Here is an 8,252-nt window from a genome sequence, read left to right as displayed (position 1 = left end):
ACTCCTCCCCCTTAAAAATAAACACAAAACAAAAAACCACTGACAATTATTAACCATAAGGAAAATAAAACAACAACAAACCTAAAGAAAGGAAAGGCGCCATGGCACACTGGCGGCTCATCTCCAAGCGGGCGTGGAGCCGACTTGAAAGTCTGGCTGTGAGGGAGAAGAGCAGGATTCATGGAGGGGCTTCCCTTTGGTTTGATTTGATTTGAGTTATTGTTGATTTCTTGTGTTTGGGTTTTACTACCTCTTTGTTGATCTGTTTTGGTTGGAGTTGGTGTTGGGTTGTCTCAAGGAGGCAGGCATTTGAGAACATGCTGTGGTGGGAGCCCCAGCGGGGAGCAGGGCAGCCACTGAGGACTGGGGCTGGGGGAGTGTTGGAAGGAGCCCGGGGTCCAGGAGTGTGGAGAGCAGCGGCCTCGGGCAGGGGGAGGGCTCCAGGTGACCAGGAGGACGGAGGTAGGTTTGTATGGAGGGAGGGACGAGCGGGAAGAGGAGCCCAGGAAGGACAAGGCATGAGGTCTTCTTCTTCATCTCCTTCTTCTTCTCCTTCTTCTTTAGGAGCAGAATGTGAGGTCACTGGCTGTGCTGGAGGGGGTGACCAACAGGGGCTTGAGGGGAGACGTGAGTCTCAAATCAGGTGATGGCTGGGCCTCCACTGCTGGCTAAGGGCCTGCTGAAGTGGGAGGCAGGGAGGGCGGTGGCAGACGCACCAGCTCTGCAAGTCACAGTGTTCTCAGTACCCTGGGTGGGAGGACAGAGAGAGAGAGAGCCATCTCTCCTTGACCAGGGAGGAAGGAAGGGTCCAGGTGCCAACCCTCTGGATAGGTGACAGGAGAGTGGTCTTGCCATTGTCTTGGTCCTAATCCTGATATGGAGCTCCCAAGGGAGCCAGAAATCAGGCCACAAACACCCATCTGCTGGTGTGGTGGTACCCAGGAAAGGAAGGGGTCTCTATCCATCCTGGCGCTGTCACCTATCCCAGCCACCCGCCACCTCACAGGCCCTGACAGCCTCTGCAGCCACATCTGCTCTTCCTCACAGCTGTCTGGGAAACAGCTTCTCTAGACCTGAAGAGACAGAGTTTGCTTAAGCAAGCTGGGGGCTTCCTCCTGCTCCTCACAGACCGGGGGATCCATTCCCTGTGGGCTGTTCTCTCCCCCCACCCCAGCAGGAAGAACGTGCTCACTGAGAAGAAAGGTTCAGGGCACAAAAGAGCGGGGTCCTGGGGCCTGAAACACACTGTGAGAGCCTTCCTTGAGGTTCTCCAGAGTCTCCTGCTAAACTGCCAGCATCTTCGGGACCAGCAGCCCTTTTAGCCCCAAAGGTGATGGGGGCAGCTGAGAACCTGCATCCAGCCAGGCCTGGGGACGGGGAAGTGGGGAGACCAGTGGTCAAGGGAGGAGGGAACATGGGGGACACATTAGTCTATGGGACACTTCTGCAGGGACGGCTCCAGCCCCGCCTGGGCTCCAGGTCCGCCTGCCCTGGTTCAGGCCTGGCTCACCACTTAGCAGGGTTCTCAGACGGGCATCATTCAGTGTCCAAGAACCTGCTTCCTCATGTGCACAGTGGAAATGATAACAGGACTGTTTAGGATGGTTGTGAGGTGACAGCAGAGAACATCTGTGGAGCTCTTAGTTTCAGTCACACAGAGAAGGTACACCGGCCCCTGGGGACCCTCATGTGTAACAGGGGAGGGAGCAAAGCTGAGCAGATGGGGAGGGGCTTTCTCTATCCCTTCATCACCCTCTCCCCCACCTTCCTGCCCAGTGAGGCCAGAACCCCTGCCCCTTCCATTCCAGCCCAGGCTGTGCCAGAGCACAGAAGGTGCCCTATGGGGAGACCCCAAAAAGTTTCAAGCATCCTTTTCCTGTTAGATCAGGAGCCAGAAAACCGCTGGACTCAGGTAAGTGGGGTGAGGGGCAGAGTGGGCCTGGCGGAGCATCTGGCCAACAAGGCCGATGTGCTGGGCATGCTGTCTCGGGTACATTCCTGTCATTGTTTGCCCAAGATAGGACACAGCCTGAGAGTGGGGGCCCCAGCCATGCTTATAGAGTGAGAGGTCCGTGGAAATATGAGATTTGTCCACCTGCACATCCCCTGCTAACTGACCCTTCCTGGCCTGGGTGACAGGATGAGTCCTAGGAGGGGCCCTCAGAGCCATTCACTTCCTCCTTCCTCTGGCATAGCCCATGCTGGGGGCTGCATAGAGCACCTCAGTCCTACTAACCTCAATCTATCCATTAGGGGTGGGTATGGGCGAGCATCTGCAGAGAACCGGTCAGAGCATGTGCCTGGGAGGTGGCAAGTGAGAGGGGGTGCTTGCAGTTCTAAGGAGCAGAGCCTGGGGGTGTGGAGAGCCAGGATACCCAAGAGCTGGAGCTGGCTGGGGATGGGACAGCTCCCTGGAGGATGCAGCATACCAGTTGGGTAGGGCTGGTGGATGACATTGTCATCATAATCCACATTCATGGTACACTGTATGTAAAGTGTGCTGGGTGATTCGTGCATGATGCTCAGGGACAGCCATGCCCCTCACTGTAGCTGCTGGTGGATGCATGTCCTGTGTGAGCCACCAGACTGTCATCAGGTCTAACCTCAACAGTGGGGACACATGGGCCACAGAGTCTAGGCACTGTATACTCACACTTACAGGGTGGCTCTTTCGGCCCCAGCCACGTCCTCAGTGCAGGTCGCTAATTCAGCCCCTCTCTCTGTTCATCCTGAGTGCAAGTGCAGAAAGCAGGGGGGGTATCTTCAAACAGGAGGACACAACACCCTAGAGGTCCAGCCATGTTTCTGCAAATGGCAGTATGTCCTTTTTATAGCTGAACAGTATTCCACTGTGTATATACCACATTTTCTTTATCCATTCCTCTGTCAATGGACACTTAGGTTGTTTCCGGGTCTCGGCTGTTGTGAAAAATGAGGCAATGAGCGTGGGGTGCAGAAGTCTCTTCGGGATAGTGATTTCCTTATGCTGAGTGAGATGTGTCAGACAGAGAGACAAATACTGTGTGATCTCAATTATGTGTGGAATCAAAAAAACAAACAAACTCATGGAAACAGAGATCAGATCTGTAGTTGCAAAATGCGGGAGTGGGAGAAGTGGGTGAAGGGGCTCAAAAGGTACAAACTTCCAGTTATAAAGATAAGATGCTGAGAGCCGTGGCTACATCATTTGATCGGCTGTTTGACAGGGTCCAGCTGACTAACGCCGAGGGGTGCCGGGTCGCCCCTTGGTGAAGAATAACCGGCCGGCCCCTCACATAGTTCTGAAACCTGTGCTGCTTCTAATTGCCCTTCATTCCTTTTCCTTTCTTAACCTCCAGTTTTCACTCCTTTGGGTGGCTGCTTGGGAGGCACTACCTCCCGGGAAAATTAGATATAGTAAGAGAATGTGACCACCTGCAGGTAACTTTCAAGATATTTTTCAGTTAATTAATGGAGGAGCACACAGTCCCATTTGAGACAAGCAGAAAGGAATCCTGCCCAGATAAGATGTCGAGTTAGGTTTATGGCCTCCATCTGGTTAATGTTTCCTTCTCCCTCCAGTTCTTTGTCTAAATATACATATGCATCGTCCTTCTAAGTTTGCTGGTTAATTGGATGATCAAGAAGTATCTATATATTATTCTTGACCTTCTGCTTTCTGTTAAAATGTTATAGAGGTTTTCTCCTAAAAGCAATAAATAATAAATAATTGAAGAGTAGAAGGGCCGAGGGGTGCAGGGATGCCCCTTGGTGAAGAATGGCTGGCCGACACCCCTGATATTTTCTGAATTATGTGCACGCTTTCTATCAAGGTTATGTCTATACTTATTTCTGTTTTTTATTCTTGAAGATATATAGTTTAGCTTAGCTTTTCAGCCCTTTACTTTACTAACAAAATGATATTTTCTCTGGGCAGTGTGCTTAAGGGACTGTTAGCTCTACGATCTAAAAGACAAAGGAATGCTTTCACCTCCTAAAGGGCGCGAAAATGTAAAGATGTTTAACTGCCCGCTGAGAATGCAGATAGCCCTGGGGATAAGATACCCTGGTGTCGCCTTTTGTTCCCATTAACCATCTACACTAATGGCGTAAATGATTGAGGGAGGCAGGGATGGCTCCCCCAGGATGTAACCAGACGGACTGCTGTCCTGTCCGGAGGCCTGGACCTTCTCTCTTTGATTTAACTTTACCATGAATTACAACAGATGCCTAGGTACCTATCTCCTTTAGCTTAGAGACAACAAACACTAGTTAATTGCGGAGAAGACTACCATTAACCTTATGCTCTATAGAACAGAATGCTAATAAACAGTCTTGTGCTTGTTTTTTACTTCCTTATCTCTCTGAGAATATTTGTAGAACTATTTCTGTACTAATCCTGAAAAATATATAAACGACACTTGTGCACAGTAAAGTTGGACTTGCTAACACCAACCCAAGTCTCACGTCCCCTTTATTTTCCCCTCATTGCACTGACGCCGTCCATCCCTCAGGAACCTGGACTCAGCCGGGGCGGGACTCCGGCAATAAACACGTTCAGGGATGAAATGTGCAGCATGATGACTACAGCTGACAACACTGATCTGTGTATTTGAAAGTTGCTAAGAGAGTAGATCTTAAAAGTTCTCACCACAAAGAAAAAAAACTAGTAACTACGTGACGGGATGGATGTTAACTAGACCTATTGTGGTGATCATTTTGCAGTATATACAGACACCAAATCAGTAATGTTGCCCACCTCAACCTTATACAATGTTATCTGACAATTATATCTCAATAAACCTGGGGAAAGAGGAGGACAGCAGGGGCAGGAAGCCGAGTGGGCGGTGCTGGCAGAGGAGGGTACCTGAGGCAGAGGCCCAGCTCCAGCACTAACCTGCTGGGTGCTCTGCAGGAGTCTCTGGGCCTCTGGGGTCCCCTGTTCTTCATCGGTAACGTCCCTGCTCCCTCCCAGCACTGCTGTCCCCGAGGGGTGAGGCTGCTCCAGGCTGGCTGCTCAGGCCCAGGTGACAGAGGGGCCGAAGGGCCTGGTTGGATGACCCTGACCCTCTGGAGCCCTCACGGTGCACTTCACTGAGTGGTCAGAGGGCTCTGGCAGAAATGATCTCCTTCCCAAGGGACTGAAGTTGGTTTACCAGATGGGGCCATTTTAACCTCTGACATGGCTGATTAAACTGTCAGTTCTGTGAGGAAAAGCAAAACTATCGACCCAAGTTTATGACAATGACAGGGACGTGGTTGATGAATCCTGAACACAGAGTGAATAACCATCGTCTGCCCAGGGTAGAAACTTCAGGATCATTCTAGACCTTTCCCTGCTTCGTTCCCATAATGGTGACCACAGCTGGCACGTCCTTGGCCTTCCTCGGTCCGGGGCTGACCTGAACCAAGTCCTCGAATCCTCCAACAGCCCACAAGGCAAGATGGCTGTTCCCGCTCTGCAGGCAAGGGAGCTGAGCCAAGAGAGGCGCTCACTCGGGCGGCTCAGGGGTCCACGGAGTCCCCGTCCACTGGCTCTCAGTTCCCCAGCACCTGGTCAAGTCTGTCCCCTCCCCAGCCCAGCCTGTCTGCCTGTCCTGCTGCTGCTGCCCAGACCCACAGCGTCTCTCACCTGGCCAGCTGCCACTGTCCCACAGGCAGTCCCCGCAGGTGCCCCTGGGTACACGCCAGGCCGCAGCCTCGCCTTCAGGGCACCTGGGCCTCGTAGCCTCCTGAGCCCTCCCCTTCCCAGCTGCCTGGCTGGGTCACTCCCCGCTCTGCCTAGGAAAGCCCTCCTGCCTTCTCTGCCTGGTAAAACCCTCATCCCGGACACTCCCAGGAGGGTGGGCTCCTGGCTGGGTTTCCCCGACACTCCTCGTGTGCCCTTTGGAAACTTCATTATCATATGTCAGTGTCGTCAGTGTTGTGGGTGTGAAGGACTGGTTGGGCATGTCTGTGGCCCCTGCTCCCAGGGGGACAGGGACCCTGTCACAGTGAGATGTGGCACATGACAGGTAACTTTGTGGCTCTGGAGCCAGAACCCTGGAAATCACCCTTACTTGCTGTGTGACCTTGGGTAAATCATTTAACTTCTCTGTGCCTCAGATTCCTCATCTGAATGCTACCCACCCCGCATGGCTGTCACAGGGGTTGAGTGAAGAAGTACAGCACCTCCAGCAGCCCCGGGCACCCAGTGCTGTTGGGGGTCCCGTCCCCGGGTGTCGGCCTCCTCGTGGGCTCTCACTGACAGTGTGTGGGCTGAAGGAAGTCCTGGAAGCTGAGAGCTCTGCGTGGACCTCACCTCTCAGGGCCATCTGTAGAGCCTGCACTGGGACTGTCCCCACGTTACTGTGAGGGACAAAAGTGGTCCCAGCCGGGAGCTCCGGGTCTGCCTGCAGCGCCCCTGCTCTTAGAGGCTGCCGTGACCGGGGACGATGCGGACAGAACACAGGCCTCTGAGTCACAGAGAGTGGGGAAATCACTGTGAATCTGTTTTTCCAAATCACGTTATTTTAACTGCTCTGGGCTGATCCCCACGTGAGCAAGGACAGTAGACGGGGCCAGGGGCACTTTGTCTCCTGAAAGGCCCCATTGTGACCCCGAACTGGTCCCAAGTGATTCCCGGAACAGCAGGCCCTTGTGTGGGCCCCGCAGGCCTGCTCACTCCGCCCCCGGCTGGCGTGAGGACCCTCTGCTCCTCTGTAAGGTCAGCACAGGAGCCTTAAAGCCCCCATTTGGCTGCTGCTGGGTTCTGATCAGAGATGCTTTCTTGAGTTTGGTTCTAGGATGTCAATGAAGCTCAGCTCCTGTAAACTGCATCCTCTCCAGGAGAAGGGCAGGTCCAGTGGGACCGACTGTGAGCAGAACAGGGGCCAGGGGCCTGGTCCCAGAGGAGGACTGCATGTGGATGAAGCCCCTCCCAGGCCACCCTGCCCTGCCCTGGGAAGGCCACCAGGAGAATGCCCCCAGGAGGTGCCCCAGAGCCCCATGAACAAGGGGGCCCCAGGCACTGCAGTCACAGACGACAGCCTCCAACACGTCCTGGGTGGACGTGACCCACAGCTGCCTCTTGCTGTGGGCGCTCTCCTGACACACACCCTCAGCACATGTTTGTGGGGACCGTGGTTTCTTCTGTCCTGCAAGCTTTGGCTCCTGGTCACATCGGAGACATCAGCTTCTTCCTGATCCTTTCTCAGGCCCATGCAGGCATTCAGCTCTTTGTCCCAGGAGCTTAAAAAGCCCCATTTCCTCACCTTCTTTACAAAGCATCAGCTGGTCTGGGTGGGCCTTTGGCTTTGTGGAAGCTGCAAAGTGGAATTCGGCAGCTGCCTGAACTGGCATTGTCGTGACTTTGCAGCTCACAGCAGCCAGCCCCTTTCAACAAGGATCTCACTCAGCCACGTGGTCTGGGGCTGCCCCTGCCCGTGGTCTGGGGCTGTCCCGAATGCCTGGCTTAATCCTCCTCTGAAGGCCCCTGCCCCCTGGCATCAGGTCCACTGCAAGGTCTCGTCTCACTGTCACTTCCTGAGAGGCTGGAGGACAGATCCGCATGGGTACAAGTCTGGGTTCCCTAGGGCTGTAAGCAAGCACAGGGCCCCAGGGACAGAAGGAGCAGGCCCGAAATCCAGCTCCAGTTCTCCCCAGCTGAGTGAGTCTGCTTCCTCACCTGTAAAGGACAGGCGGGGCATGTCCTGTGGTCACGGGGAGGATGACAGGAAGCTATACAGATGCAAGGTCCTTACCTAGTGCCTGGGCCAGGCAAGAGCTCCTAGAGTGGTAGGCAGGGTGGTTATGCAGGTGTGGATGTGGGTTCTTTGGGCTGCTTCAGTGTTGATGCTTCCTGCCCTTTGGTCCAAGTCAGGGCCACCAAGCAGGCAACATCTCAGGAATGTGCCACCTGTCCCTGGGGTGCCACCAAGCTATGCCCCAGAGGAGGCTCCCTCCTGCCCAAGACCCAGAGGCAGAGAGGTGAGGCATGCCGGCCGCAAGAAGCTTTGGGGGTCAGATACCATCCTGCATCTCCAGGGACCAATGTCCCCAGCACATAGTAGATGCTCAGTCGATGCCCCTTCTCTGCAGTCTGACACCTTTGAGCTATTGCTCAGCAGGCTCCTTAAATGCCCCTTCCCCAGCCCCTTCCTCCCCAGGCACGAGGGCTTCCAGGGGGCAGTGCCCTAGCAGGACCCTGCCCATCAGCCAGCACTTTTACTTGCAAACACTCCCCAAGGAGCTGGATGCAGAGCTGAGCAATGAGATGCATGAGCAACAGATCT

The sequence above is a fragment of the Equus caballus genome, chromosome 15 (genome assembly GCF_041296265.1).
Source record: "Equus caballus isolate H_3958 breed thoroughbred chromosome 15, TB-T2T, whole genome shotgun sequence".
NCBI classification, from domain to species: Eukaryota; Metazoa; Chordata; class Mammalia; order Perissodactyla; family Equidae; genus Equus; species Equus caballus.
The sequence above is the reverse complement of the archived record's forward strand: the minus strand, read 5'-3'. Positions refer to the sequence as shown.